Source organism: Oncorhynchus mykiss, chromosome 18 (genome assembly GCF_057628025.1).
Source record: "Oncorhynchus mykiss isolate SJ-2025 chromosome 18, ASM5762802v1, whole genome shotgun sequence".
Lineage (NCBI taxonomy): Eukaryota > Metazoa > Chordata > Actinopteri > Salmoniformes > Salmonidae > Oncorhynchus > Oncorhynchus mykiss.
The window spans coordinates 28,737,328-28,752,222 of NC_143039.1; the positions used below are offsets into that span (position 1 = coordinate 28,737,328).

Here is a 14,895-nt window from a genome sequence, read left to right on the forward strand (position 1 = left end):
TGCAGAACAAGATGTTTTTGTAAATGTTCTCTTTTCTGCCCAAACTGATGTTGGGATTAAATAGAACACATTCCAGACAGTATGATTCTAGCCTATCCCTGGTCCCAGACCTGTTTGTGCAAACATGTTTGGCATGCCAATGAGTGACAGGGAGTTGGCATGATAGCCAGGCTGGCACTTAGGATATTATGATTCATTTCAGTATGAAAACTGATGAAACATATCCCACACATATGGAAAAGGGAGCGCTTATATTGTAGTCCTATGCTGTAGACCTAGATCTTCTAAAGGGCTCATAAAAGCTTGTTTTGAGATTCACCCATTTTAATAAATGCTCCAGGTTGCCAGATTGGGTTCTTAGACTTTCTTAAACAATTAGGAAACACAAGTCTTGTTAAGCGATCATTAAGAGATCTGTGCAGATTCTGGTTGACAAAGCCCCAGCTGATGGTAGCAGCTTGAGAACATACACACAGATTTTGTGGTGGGGTTGGGGTGCATCATGTTCGCCAGTGTTAAACACAGATGAATGCAACATCTGCATTAGCAAAACACTGGAGCACAAACTCCACAGAACAAGCATCACTAAATACATGACAAATACAGTTGAAGTCGGAAGTTTACATACACTTAGGTTGGAGTCATTTCAACCACTCTACAAGTTTCTTGTTAACAAACTATAGTTTTGGCAAGTCGGTTAGGACATCTACTTTGTGCATGACTGTCACGCCCTGGCCTTAGTTATCTTTGTTTTCTTTATTATTTTGGTCAGGTCAGGTTGTGACTATGGTGCTTATGTTAGTTTTTGAATTGTCTAGGGTGTTTTGTATATCTACGGTGTTTTGTAGTCTAGGTATATGTAGGTCTATGGTGGCCTGAATTGGTTCCCAATCAGAGGCAGCTGTCTATCGTTGTCTCTGATTGGGGACCATATTTAGGTAGCCATTTTGTGTAGGGTATTTGTGGGTTCTTATTCTATGTTTAGTTGCCTGGCTGCAATACTCTTATTTCCGTCACGGTTCATTCGTTAAATAAAGATGTACGCTTACCACGCTGCGCCTTGGTCTCCGCCATACAACGAAAGTGACAATGACAAGTCATTTTTCCAACAATTGAATTCTACAGACGAAGAACCATATGTGACATAAAAAAAAGAGATATACATAAAATCATTATCGGACACCCTTTTTATATAGTGAACTGGTTTCACAAGCTTTCCACACGCTAACTAAAAATAATTTAAAGATAGGCTCTCGTGGAATAACCCTTTCTGTGCACCACTCAGAATGGACGGACAAGCGCACAACTTTTCTGTTGCTGATGAAAATCGCCGAAATGTGGGAAAGAAACAAAACTACAAGACTGGAAAGATGGGCAAAGGAAGATCTACGGTTCTTCCACCCTATACAAATCGTAAGGGTCAAGAAAAAACTGAAGCTGTCCAAAAGAGGTATGTGGAAGAACCGTATATCAAGCTAGCTAGCTATAGAGTACAGTAACTAACATGTGTGTTCTGGGTTGTCTAATTTGTAACTATAGAGAACATATTAGCTGAAGTTCGTTGGCTGCTATTTTATACATTATCGTTACAAATGTTATTGGTAGATTTATAGAAGTAACATAGTTTTTCTCCATCTACCGGATGATTCGACATGGCTACAGTAGCTAGCTAGTGATATGTAACGTTACACTGTATCCTGCAGGGAAGAGCGTGTTCCACGACGTGCAGAAAGGATTGTGGAAAGTTGACTGATGAGCGCAAGCTGCATCTTTTCAACAGTTTCTACACTGTCCCATACGAGAAACAACAAGCGTTGATTATCTCCGGCTTAGAACAGGTTAGAAATAAGACAACGCCTATTATTATAATGGCTATATTGAACACTTGCATAGTTTAACTTTGACAGTAATGAGACGTACATTAACGTTAACTCTAAAAGTGCAGTGTTGCACAATGGTGCAATACAAAGTCATTCTGTGTATAGGTTGGAAGTGTGTGAAAGATGGAGGTCCTGATCAAGCAATACCCTGAATGTGCTACAGTATATTAAATTCTGAATTTATCCTTGTCAATTTTTATTGTAGCATAAGGTGAAACGGAGACGTAAACCTGAGGATACAAACGACCGGAACAAACCTTCAAATACCATGTACAGCAAGAAGGCCAGAGATTGAATGTGTGCAAGGTCACTCATGTCTGTGTTCCAGCTAACCAACAGCCGTCTTATGAATTAATGTCTCTATGAATATCAATTACAAACAGTTTTCTCTGTACTCGTTTAAGAACCTGCTTATTGCAATGTAATTGTTTTGGTCAGGTTGTTCAGGAAAAGTTAGGAGTTCAGGCTGAGGCAGGTGAGGATGCAAGGTCTCCAGATCAGGCTACTGAGGCTAGGTCTCCTTTAGTAGATGAAAGAGGGTAGCATAGCAATAGGTAATGCGCTATGGATTCCAGCCTGGATTATTTCACTATTGCAGTGCTCTAAACAGAGTATCGAATGGATGAATAGCAAATTCTGAAACAAATATAAAAATGTTGGTAACTAAGCTGTCCAACTACAACCGTAGCATTGAGGACTGAGTGCCGACTACCTTCCCCCTCCCACCGGACGGCACTGGCCTAATTCTCGCCGCCCTACAGGACCCCCGGCCACAAACTGCAATGGCGTGACCAGGATTTGTACCACGGTTATAGCGACAGTTGCACTCTAAGGCAGGTCCCTAGACCATTGAGAGAATAGTAGTTTAACATCTTGTTGTCTCCTTACAGGCCACATCGGATACATGCTACAGTGAAAAGAGGGCATCAAGGAGCACATTCGATCTCTCCCAAGAACCCAGAACCACTACTCTCGGATGAAGGGGGATGTACACAGAATACCTCAGCCCTGATCTGAATTTGTTGCGACTGTACCGACTCTACAAAGAAGAATACCACATCTGCAAAATTCTGGGTCTTTAAGGACATTTTCAAACAGCAGTCTCAATTTCAGCCAACCCAGGAGTGACACCTGCAGCAACTGTGACGCCTTCACTAAGATGTCAGCAGCAACATCTGAAGAGGGGGAAAAAATGAAGATTGCAGTTGAAAGTGAGTTGCACCACCGAAAAGGCCTACACATGGCTTCAAAGTGACTGAGTGGGCTAAAGCCAATGCTGACTGCCATGTCATTTCTGTGGATCTACAGGGGGTGATGTACACCCCTAACCTCAACCTCTCTATTTTGCAAGCCACTACCCTAGAGCATATGAGTCCTCTGCCCATCAACAAAAAAAAAAACAAGTACCAAGATCTGATGACCATGCTCAACTACTTGCCAGCTGCTGCACGCTCTTTTTATGAATCACTGCAGAGTGAATAATTTGTTTAAACCAAGCTACATAATGAACCGTTTCTGTGAGTTTATGAACCTGTATAGTATGTTGAATCTGAATACATTTCAGAAGACATGTCACCCCTATTGTCAGAAATTAAATGTATTGTAGGTGTGTTCTATGTGAATCAATTTGTGTATGATTTGAACCAGCACAAAATATTGAATTGATTTAATTTTTTACAATGTGTTCTGTTGCATTATTTTGTGTGATCATTTGAACCTTAATCTGAATGAATTAAAAACGACTAAGTCATCACATACAGTATGTGAGTATTCATTTGATCTTGATTCCCTTTTTTTATTCATTACAATATACAGTACGTCTGTCACCACATTTAGCATTAACTCTAAGCAGTTAATACTTATTTACTGCTGTCACCTCAGTACAGAAGGACATGTCTTGCCTTTAGCATGAGTTTAACGCAATTCAAAACTTAATTGCTGATCGTGTGAAACGCAAAGAGAATGGTTATTGACTTTAGGGACCTGCATAATGGACATGCATGTTGGCACATCACATTGATCCATATTTGATATTTACAAGTTGTGCTGGTTTTAATTTAATTAATTTAATTGTATTTTTGTAGTTATTCTATGGTATGTTCACATTGAGGGCTTCATTTTAAATGAGACCAAGATTTCATGACTAAACTTTTAAGAAAAGTCATCAGTGCTAAAGTTGATAGACCACCTTTAACTGAACCTCCATACAAATGAGTTAACTACATATTGCATTTAAGTTATTTACATGAAGGGCATCTACTTGAAAGTACTTAAAACAGGTGTTAAAGGACATACTAGAGTCATGCAAAATGTCACATACTGTTCTTCCACAAACACATCACTGGAGAAACTGTTCTACATTCTAAAAAATTAACTGCAATGAAAGTATTTTTGAAATTATAATTGTTGGAAGATAAGGGTATGGTGAATTATTTGTCAACCATGAGATACCTGTGGTACACAAAATATAAAAGTGTTATGGAAAAATTATCACATTGTTCTTCTGTAGGAGTCAATTGTTTACAGACAGATTATCTCAATTCCAGTGGGTCAGAAGTTTACATACACTAAGTTGATTGTGCCTTTACACAGCTTGGAAAATTCTCATGGCTTTAGCAGCTTCTGATAGGCTAATTGACATTTGAGTCAATAGGTGTACCTGTGGATATATTTCGAGGCCTACCTTCAAACGCAATACCTCTTTGCTTGACATCATGGGAAAACCAAAAGAAATCAGCCAAGACCTCAAATTTTTTGTAGACCACAAGTCTGGTTCATCCTTGGGAGCAATTTCCAAATGCCTGAACGTACCACGTTCATCTGTACAAACAATGGTACGAAAGTATAAACACCACAGGACCACGCAGCTGTCTTACCACTCAGGAATGAGATGCGTTCTGTCTCCTAGAGGGTACCGCATGAGGGAGGAGGATGTCTTCCCTGAAACGCAGTGCTGAGATTGCCTGCAATGACAAGCTCAGTCCGATGATGCTGTGGCATACCACCCCAGACCAAGACGGACCCTCCATCTCCAAATCCAGTGTACAGGCCTAAAGCTCATTCCTTCGACGATAAACACGAATCTGACCATCACCCCTGGTGAGACAAAACCAAGACTTGTCAGTGAAGACCACTTTTTGCCAGTCTAGTCTAGCGACGGTGGATTTGTGCCCATAGGCGACGTTGTTGCCGGTGATGTCTGGTGAGGACCTGCCTTACAACAAGTCTACAAGCCCTCAGTCCAGCCTCTCTCAGCCTATTGCGGACAGTCTGAGCACTGATGGAGGGATTGTGTGTTCCTGGTGTAACTCGGGCAGTTGCTGTTGCCATCCTGTACCTGTGCCGCAGGTGTGATGTTGGGATGTACCGATCCTGTGCAGGTGTTGTTATACGTGGTCTTCCACTGCGAGGGCGATCAGCTGTCCGTCCTGTCTCCCTGTAGCGCTGTCTTAGGCGTCTCACAGTATGGACATTGCAATTTATTGCCCTGGCCACATCTGTAGTCATCCCTCTTTGCAGCATGCCTAACGCATGTTCACGCAGATGAGCAGGGACCTTGGGCATCTTTCTTTTGGTGTTTTTCAGTCAGTAGAAAGGCCTCTTTAGTGTCCCAAGTTTTCATGTTACAATGAAGATCTGTGAAGTTTTGGGATTTTCATGAATTATCTTTGAAAAACAGTTTCTTTTTTTGCTGAGTTTATAAACATGACAAGTGAGTTTTCCCGTCACTGTACTTAAGCACATTTAAAACCAGACACTTTTAGACTTGGCTCAAGTAGTATATTACTGCGTGACTTTCACTTTTACTTGAATAATTTCGTATTAAGTACGACAATTGAGTACTTGTTCCACTACTGTTATTCAGCAAAGAGACAGGGGATATGTGTGTGTGTGTTAGTGTGTGAGTGTGTCTGTCTGTGTTTGCTTGTGCCTGCCTGCATGTTGACATCCACTAATGCCTTGGTCTCTTTCTCCCAGCTTGTCTTTGACTGTGAATCCATGTGGTGAGTGGGTGATACTACCTAGAGCAGAACAAATCGCTGAATGAGTTAACATCATTAGCTGATAAAAGCTAGACTGGGCACTCCTATATCTAACGGGTCCGAGACACGCTAGACTAGAGCATGAGACAATAACTCTAAGATAATGAGATGCAAATTACCAATTTGAATGGATCGCATAAAAAATGTGAATAATGCAAATCTTTTTTTTTTTTTTTACATAGCTGTTTGTTGAGCAGGAGTGGACTCAATGGACAGGCAAAGACTGTTTTACGTAAATGTGTGTACCTCCATTATGTATGATATGTTACGTTACATTAAGAACAGTATGGTTACAGAAACGAAAGTAGGGGGGTTAGTCCGCGCAGACCCGAAGCCAGAACGAATCAGTTGAACGGGCTTTTGGTTTCTATATGCGGGCCAGTAATTTTTCACCGAAACTGCTGTGTGTGCACGTGCTTGCGCATTCACACATTTTTTTTAATGGGTGTTACAATAAAGACCGTAGGCAGCTCCTGAGTTAGAAGTTTGGGAAAGCTCACAATTTAACCTAGAATTTCTACCGATCTGAATGAGAGTTATGAACTTTTTTATGTGCTCATTTTCGTGAAACAGTTTACTTTCATTAATAACGTTTTAGATTCTAAAAATCATTGTCACGTGGTTAATCATAAAAATCTGAAGTAGAATGATATAAATCTAAAAGTAAAAATTAAACTATGAGAACACTAGCCTCTGCCATATGGACACATTGATACACTGTGATCAATTGGAGGCTAAAGAAATGAGAGCATATAACTCTGTGAAGCTGTCACTAGCGAATTTGCAATATTGAATCAAATAGACTACTCCGGCCCCTCAGAGTTTCCTGGTCCAGGCCAAGTTTTTTTAATGACGTTTCGACTGAATATATGGAATCATCAGATCATGATATTTTGCTCTTTCACATCGAGGCTTGGTGATTATCGGTGAAAAATTACTGGCCCGCATATTGAAACCAAAAGGCCCGTCCAACTGATTCGTTTCGCTGATTCGTACATCCAGGCTGGGAGTGTTCGAAATATTTTTTAAATACTGAGGAAGTGTAATCGCCAATGGATGTTAAAACAAAACTGCCTTCGTTGACTTGTGTGAGGCGAAGAAAAAATGTGTGGAGTATGTGGTGATTTAAGACAATCAGAAATAAGACATTGCCATATGGGCACTCAAATATGCATGCATTCTGGAGAGGGACGCACAGTATCTTCACCACACACCCCTCCCCTTCTTCTTGATGCAACATTTTAATATAAACATTTTAAAAGATCTTCACACCTTTTAGACGCTTCTCACTGACAGCCGCGACTCAATCAGCTAGACCTATTGTCACGCGCACCACCCAAATTGAGGACTTCCCAAACACAGCTATTTTTTTTAAAGAAAAGAAGCTAATACTCCCCGGTGATGTATTTTGAATGATTTTATTTAGACTGGCGGAATTATATTGTCACGAACCGGTGCGTCCCATTTTGCTGACGACCACAAACATCCTAATAAGGAAAACAAGCGCAAAGAGAGAATTTGGCAGACAGAGTGGGAGGGTCGTCACAATATGGGGCTCCCGAGTCTAAGGTACTGCATCTCAGTGCTAGAGTCGTCACTACAGACCCTGGTTCGATTCCAGGCAGTATCACATCTGGCCGTGATTGGGAGTCCCATAGGGCTGCTCACAATTGGCTCAGCGTCGTCCAGGTTAGGGTTTGGCCGTCATTGTAAATTGCCTAGTTAAAAAAAATATATATATATATATATATATATATATATATATATATATATATATATATATATATATATACACTTTTGGCAAAACATCAATTTACTTTAGGGCAATCCAGCATCCTAACAGTGCACTGAGCATGCGCCAACTTTCCTTTCAAAATTCGCAGGAGGCTGAAACCAGAGATCTGTGTATAATGATGAAATGCTCATGTCTCCGCCCTAACAATGGGAGTCTTTGTCCCAAAGGCGGGAAGGCAGGCGACAAGGTTAGATCTGCATATTATTCCCATAGAAACGCATTGGTCTTACACGGGACTGATTGTGAGTGAACCCTCTCGCTTCGCTTCTTCCTCTCTGCTGAAACTATAACACCAGAGAAAGTATCCGAGCAAGCGAAACAGCACCTCTATATATGTAGCCCATGTATCTGATGCTGTCTGGACAGAAATAGTATGACATGTCACACTCTTTTGGTCTAGAAAGCATTGGATTCATGGTCTACGCATACTGAGACAGAGCGGCGCTGTTTCGCTCTCTCGGATGCTCTAACTGAGATTGATGAGTCTTTCTGTCGTCGTGCGTCTCGGTCAAATAAATTATCAATATTTCAATATTTCATTTGGATGGGAAAGGAGATTCGGAAGTTTGGGCCAGTCCTCTAAGGCCTGCTCATAGGATTACAGGGATCGTCTAGCAAACCAAAGGTTGCTTGTTAGAGGGGAACTGTACAATTTTTTCTAACCCTTCCCCAAACCTTAACCTAATTCACCTAACCTGCTACGTACATTCTCCTAACTTTTGTTGTTATTTCTCCTTACCAGCAATGTAAATTCTCCTCTGAAGTTTCCTTTGTTGTTACAGCGCAACCTGGTCTCAGAGAAAGAGGTATAATAGCATATGTCCCTAAATGTATAATACGTTACATCATCCAATTCCTATGATATTGTACGACCGGGTAAGACGTATGATACTGTAATTTCTCAAATTCGTATCCTATTGTACGACCACTATTTAATTCATAGTGTAACTTAACGTAATATGTCATTCTAAACGGATGGAAAGCAATGTATCAGTGGCTAATTCATTTAATTCATAGAGTAACTTAATGTAATATACAGTATCATACTCAATCGATGAAAGAAATGTACGTACTAAATCTTACAAATTGCCATGAGGCCAGGTTGGTTGAGCACAGAGTGCCAATATGTCCCTTAAAGGTGATTCTGTCTCTCTTCAAACATAGAGGCTTATTTATAAATCTTACTTTAGCCCACCACTCAGAGAGGCATTTTCTATGTACTCTAAAACAAGAAGTTCTATATTAAAAGCCACTACCTGAATATCCTCAGAACTGAAGGCTGTGGTTGTAATCTAACATAGAAAATGATAGCACCCACTTAATTGGAAAACACCCAATTGAAATGTGACGGTCAACATTAAAAACCCTCTACATTTTCCAAACAGGATAACTCTAAGTTGATCAGTGCTCAGGAGCATAAACACTGCATTCTCCCCTCCACACTCCACTGCACAAATGCATGGAAAGTAAAACAGAGAGCAGCTGGAAATAGCATCTGCTAAAAGGCACTACCCGAAGAGCATGTTAAGTTTAGCCAGAAATCGGACAATTATTTTGACACAAACTGCTGTCAAAACAAGGCCTAAAAAAAAAACCAAAATGGACAAACATCTAAAAGTAACCAGAGGACTTGGGACCCAAAGTTCAGTTCTGTTCCGTTCATTCGCTTGGTGCGAATCACCATGTAAGTGGTTAGCCAGCGCACTCTCCCCGAAAGCTCATTTATTTTCCTGCCAGAGCAGCGTGAGCTAGAAATGAAATTGAAAGCAAAAAAAAGGTTGTTTGCTTTTCTTTATTTCCATAATTGATCTGGGGGAAGCTGGTGATAAATGGAGGAGAGGAGGGGAGATGAGACGAAAGGATGTGCTTGGTCTCTTCAGTGTAACCAGAAGTTAGAAATGCTACTGTATGATTAATCCTCTGTCTATACAAGCTATTGTTTTCAAAAAGTAGTCTCTTCCTCTGCTGTATTTGTCTCTTCGACACCACATCTGACAAGAGGTTTAAGACTTGGTGGCTTCTGCCGTGACTAATTTTGCTTCCGTTAAAAACAAAAACAAGCAAACTGATTTGTTCCATACAGTGGACTTAATTTCCTGGCTGAAGATTACTTTCTAGTTTCAATCAATGCGTTGGAGCTTGAGATCATGATTTGTCAGAGAAGGCTGCTACCTATTTGTTGCTCTACATCACCGGAAGTTGGGTGGGAGATTCAAACATGAGTTTCCTTCTTGTTGCTTGGCAAAGGAAAAAACAACAACAATTGAACAGATAATTACAATACCTTAATTTCAACATATTGCGAAAACCCCCCAAAGCCCAGTAGCCATTTTCTATTGCAAGTATCTTCTTACAAACATATAACTTACACCAGGGTTTCGGTACACGTTTTGTTTTTTGCCCTAGCACTACACAGCTGATTCAAATAATCAAAGCTTGATGATGAGTTTCCTTCTTGTTTTTTTGGCAAAGGCAAAAAAAACAACAATTGAACAGATAATTACATTTCTTATTGGCTTGAATAGGCTTTCTAGAGCGTGCATTATTTAAATGATAATGCCTGAGAAGCCGTCGAGGGCCAGTAAACCGTGCCAATATGTCCTCCAAACAATCTTCAAGGGCATTATCACTTTTATACAATGGGTTACCACCATATTCAAATATTGATTGACATATTTTAATTGAAAACATTATTTTTATTAATTTATTCATACTATTTCATCTTTCGACAAGATATAGTCCCGATACAAATCTAGGGTTGCTACCCAAGCCGGATGGTTGTTCGTTCTATCGGTTCGGTTGCCAGAGACACGACCCAGTCATTCAGTTTTTTTTTTCTGTATCTATGGACATACTGGCTGGCAACTTTCTTATCCCTTGCTTGCTTGCTAGCTAGCGAATTACATCAACAGTGCAGCCAGAATAACAATAGTAGCTGCATTAGCATTTGTTTAAGCAGTTTTGTATTGACATTTATTTGGATACATCCATAACAATGAGCTAATGAGGCGCGATTTCGCCTGGCATAGAAAATGTGCTCTCTCGTAGGGACACTATTGTTCAGAGGAGCTAGCCAACAACACAACTAACACAATCACTTCAAACTGACACTGGAAAGACTGCAAACTAGCTGCTTTGCTTTGTTTTTCGTTTGACCTTTTTTCAATTAACATTTCTTTGTATAAATCCATAAAAGCGATGCCAGCTGATTCATGATGTCGACTGGCTGAGAAACATTGCCTGCCTGTCTGTCTTGTCCCGACTCCCAACACGTTCATTACTATGGGACAGCTGGAGATCAAATTTGAATATTGAAACAATGTTGCAAATGTCGGAGAGACAGACAGCAAGGTTTATACAAATCTCCGCTGTTTAAAACTAAATATTAGTCTAAAAGAAATGTGAGATAATGTGTAGATGTTTTTTATAGTGGAAATCCAGTTTATAAATTGCTTGGCTGGGCATTTTAACATCATAGATTTAGCCAGTGGTAACTTGTGGAATAGACGCCGGCTTGAATGCGGTTTTAACCAATCAGCATTCAGATTTAGACCCACCCGTTTTCTAATTTCCTGTAACACAAGGTAGAATTCAGTGGCTATAGTTCATTCTTACATATTGGGTTTGAGCTGCTTTTTAAAGCAAAATCGAATTGAAAACTTTATTGGTACTGTTGAATTTGATTTTCATAATAGGAAGCTAGGACTGATGGTTTGGTTAGCTAAACCACGGCAACAACTATAGCTATCAAGTTAACTTGCTAGCTACTTTAGTGGATGTTGAACACATTTCTACCTGAAAATTAACATGTTTCTAGTGACAATTGTGTTCAATTATAGCAATGGTATAAAATGGATAATCAACTCAGAGCTCTGTGTTCTCTGGAAGAATAATAGAATAATGTAACTCCATGGAAGGATACACCTTCCACATTGTCACAGATAGAACAAAGAGAACAATATTTCCCTGGATGTATAAATGGGAAGCATCCGGGTGGCGTTTCCACCCACTACCAAGCATGGTAGTGAGAGGAAGCCCACTGGCGGGCAGTGGGAGAAGATGGAACAAGATGGATATTGGCAGACATTCTGTAAATGTTTGCATCAATTAAACATTTGATCTAAATACATTTTTCTGTTCCCAAAACTAGAATTTGTTATGAACAGAGTGGACTTTACCTTTTGCAAAAGTAAAACAAAAAAATGCACTGTTTAGAATGAGTGCAAAGGCAAATTGCGTTATTGCACACACACACTTCACAGAGTAGGCGTTCCCTAACGGAAATATGCAGATGTATACTAGAATGTGTCATTAGCATATCGCTAGAGCGTGCTAGGCTCTGCCCACTATGATTAATTTGTTCACATTGGAAACGACAAGCTGTGGTCTATCTTGGTTTAGTTACAAAAGATCTTTGACGTCGTTCATTATTTTCCATAGAACTCATAGCCCCTCGTTGATTATCCCTTACGTAGACTCTACATAATCAACACTAACTACCCACACAACATGTGGGTGTATTTACAGTGTCCCGACTCAGAGCTCCACGAGCAACAACCACCACTTAATATCCCTCAATCTTTTATTTCATAATACAACGCATTGTGGATCCCTGTTGTGTATTTATTTGTTCCTCTATTCTTGTTTGTCCTTCCTTTCTCTCTCTCGCTTTCCTCTGACGGACTGACTGAAAGACACACGGACAGAGGGAGACATGCTGCAGCGATTTCTTCCAGTTGAATGAAGCGGGGGTCATGTGTGCCGTGGTGATCACCCGTCAAAATCCCTTGGGAGGATTATTGCGACTCAAATCAAGAAAATCGTGCAACTTTAAGGGTTGCATGGAGAGCCCGTTCAGGCTGGTCTGCCTGTGCTGACCGATTGGTTTCTCCCAGCTGGCTGCCTCTCTGATTTCTATATTCAAACATATGTGTGACGCTGCTTGCACCTTGCTCTGAGAAACAGCAGATTCATAGAATAACTCAACGGTCGACTGTGGCGGTAAAACTTGAAAATATCGTTGTGATCTTTTATCGATGAAACCAGTAAAACCTGACCTTAGAATTCAAGGTAGACTTAACCAGCATGGCTACCACAGCATTCTGCAGCGATACGCCATACCATCTGGTTTGCACTTAGTGGGACTATCATTTGTTTTTTAACAGGACAATGACCCAACACACCTCCAGGCTGTGTAAGGGTTATTTGACCAAGAAGGAGAGTGATGGTACTGCATCAGATTACTTGGCCTCCACAATCCCCGACCTCAACCCAATTGATATGGTTTGGGATGAGTTGGACCACAGAGTGAAGGAAAAGCAGCCAAAAAGGGCTCATCATTTGTTGGAACTCCTTCAAGACTGTCAAGGCAAGGGCTGATTTCAAGGTTTTACTGCTAACCTACAAAGCATTACATGGGCTTGCTCCTACCTATCTCTCTGATTTGGTCCTGCCGTACATACCTACACGTACGCTACGGTCACAAGACGCAGGCCTCCTAATTGTCCCTAGAATTTCTAAGCAAACAGCTGGAGGCAGGGCTTTCTCCTATAGAGCTCCATTTTTATGGAATGGTCTGCCTACCCATGTGAGAGACGCAAACTCAGAGAACTTTACCGAAGACTCATCTCTTCAGTGGGTCCTATGATTGAGTGTAGTCTGGCCCAGGAGTGTGAAGGTGAACGGAAAGGCTCTGGAGCAACGAACCGCCCTTGCTGTCTCTGCCTGGCCGGTTCCCCTCTTTCCACTGTGATTCTCTGCCTCTAACCCTATTACAGGGGCTGAGTCACTGGCTTACTGGGGCTCTTTCATACCGTCCCTAGGAGGGGTGCGTCACTTGAGTGGGTTGAGTCACTGATGTGATCTTTCTGTCTAGGTTGGCGCCCCCCCCTTGGGTTGTGCCGTGGCAGAGATCTTTGTGGGCTATACTCGGCCTTGTCTCAGGATGGTAAGTTGGTGGTTGAAGACATCCCTCTAGTGGTGTGGGGGCTGTGCATTGGCAAAGTGGGTGGGGTTATATCCTTCCTGTTTGGCCCTGTCCGGGGGTGTCATCGGATGGGGCCACAGTGTCTCCTGACCCCTCCTGTCTCAGCCTCCAGTATTTATGCTGCAGTAGTTTGTGTCGGGGGGCTAGGGTCAGTTTGTTATATCTGGAGTACTTCTCCTGTCCTATCCGGTGTCCTGTGTGAATTTAAGTATACTCTCTCTAATTCTCTCTTTCTTTCTCTCTCTCGGAGGACCTGAACCCTAGGACCATGCCTCAGGACTACCTGACATGATGACTCCTTGCTGTCCCCAATCCATCTGGCCGTGCTGCTGCTCCAGTTTCAACTGTTCTGCCTGTGATTATTATTACTTGACCATGCTGGTCATTTATGAACATTTGAACATCTTGGCCATGTTCTGTTATAATCTCCACCCGGCACAGCCAGAAGAGGACTGGCCACCCCACATAGCCTGGTTCCTCTCTAGGTTTCTTCCTAGGTTTTGGCCTTTCTAGGGAGTTTTTCCAAGCCACCGTGCTTCTACACCTGCATTGCTTGCTGTTTGGGGTTTTAGGCTGGGTTTCTGTAAAGCACTTTGAGATATCAGCTGATGTATGAAGGGCTATATAAATACATTTGATTTGATTTGACTGTTGGAAAAGCATTCCAGTTGAAGCTGGTTGAGAGAATGCCAAGAGTGTGCAAAGCTGTCATCAAGGCAAAGGGTGGCTACTTTGAAGAATCTCAAATGTGAAATATATTTTGATTTGTTTAACACTTTTTGAGTTACTACATGATTCCATGTGTTATTTCATAGTTTTGATGTCTTCACTATTATTCTACAATGTAGAAAATAGTACAAATAAAGATAAACCCTGGAATGAGTAAGTGTGTCCAAAATTTTGACTGGTAGTGTATATCTATTCTCCCCAGTCGGATAAACACTCCAAACAGTCTCTACCCGACTGCTCAGAGCCATCCTCATGGTCCTAAAGCACACCGTTGCATCGCTTTTTTAAAATCACATTCCAATGATAAAACTGGGGGGGAACAGAAATGCATTTTCAGAATGTGCCCCCCGTCCCCAGTGAAAGTGGTGCCCCTGGAAACAATACAGAGACATCAATAAGCATTGATGACCCACGTTTGAAACTTTTTCAGCCAATAACAGCCCCAACTAGTTCCAATGAGCT

At 41.2% G+C, this 14,895-nt stretch overlaps 1 protein-coding gene across 1 annotated transcript in view; it reads right to left on the minus strand.

The window, feature by feature from the left end:
- The window catches only part of LOC110495814 (FERM and PDZ domain-containing protein 4), a 67,921-nt gene that overhangs the window by 29,142 nt on the left and 23,884 nt on the right, over positions 1–14,895 (minus strand). The window lies entirely within an intron of this gene.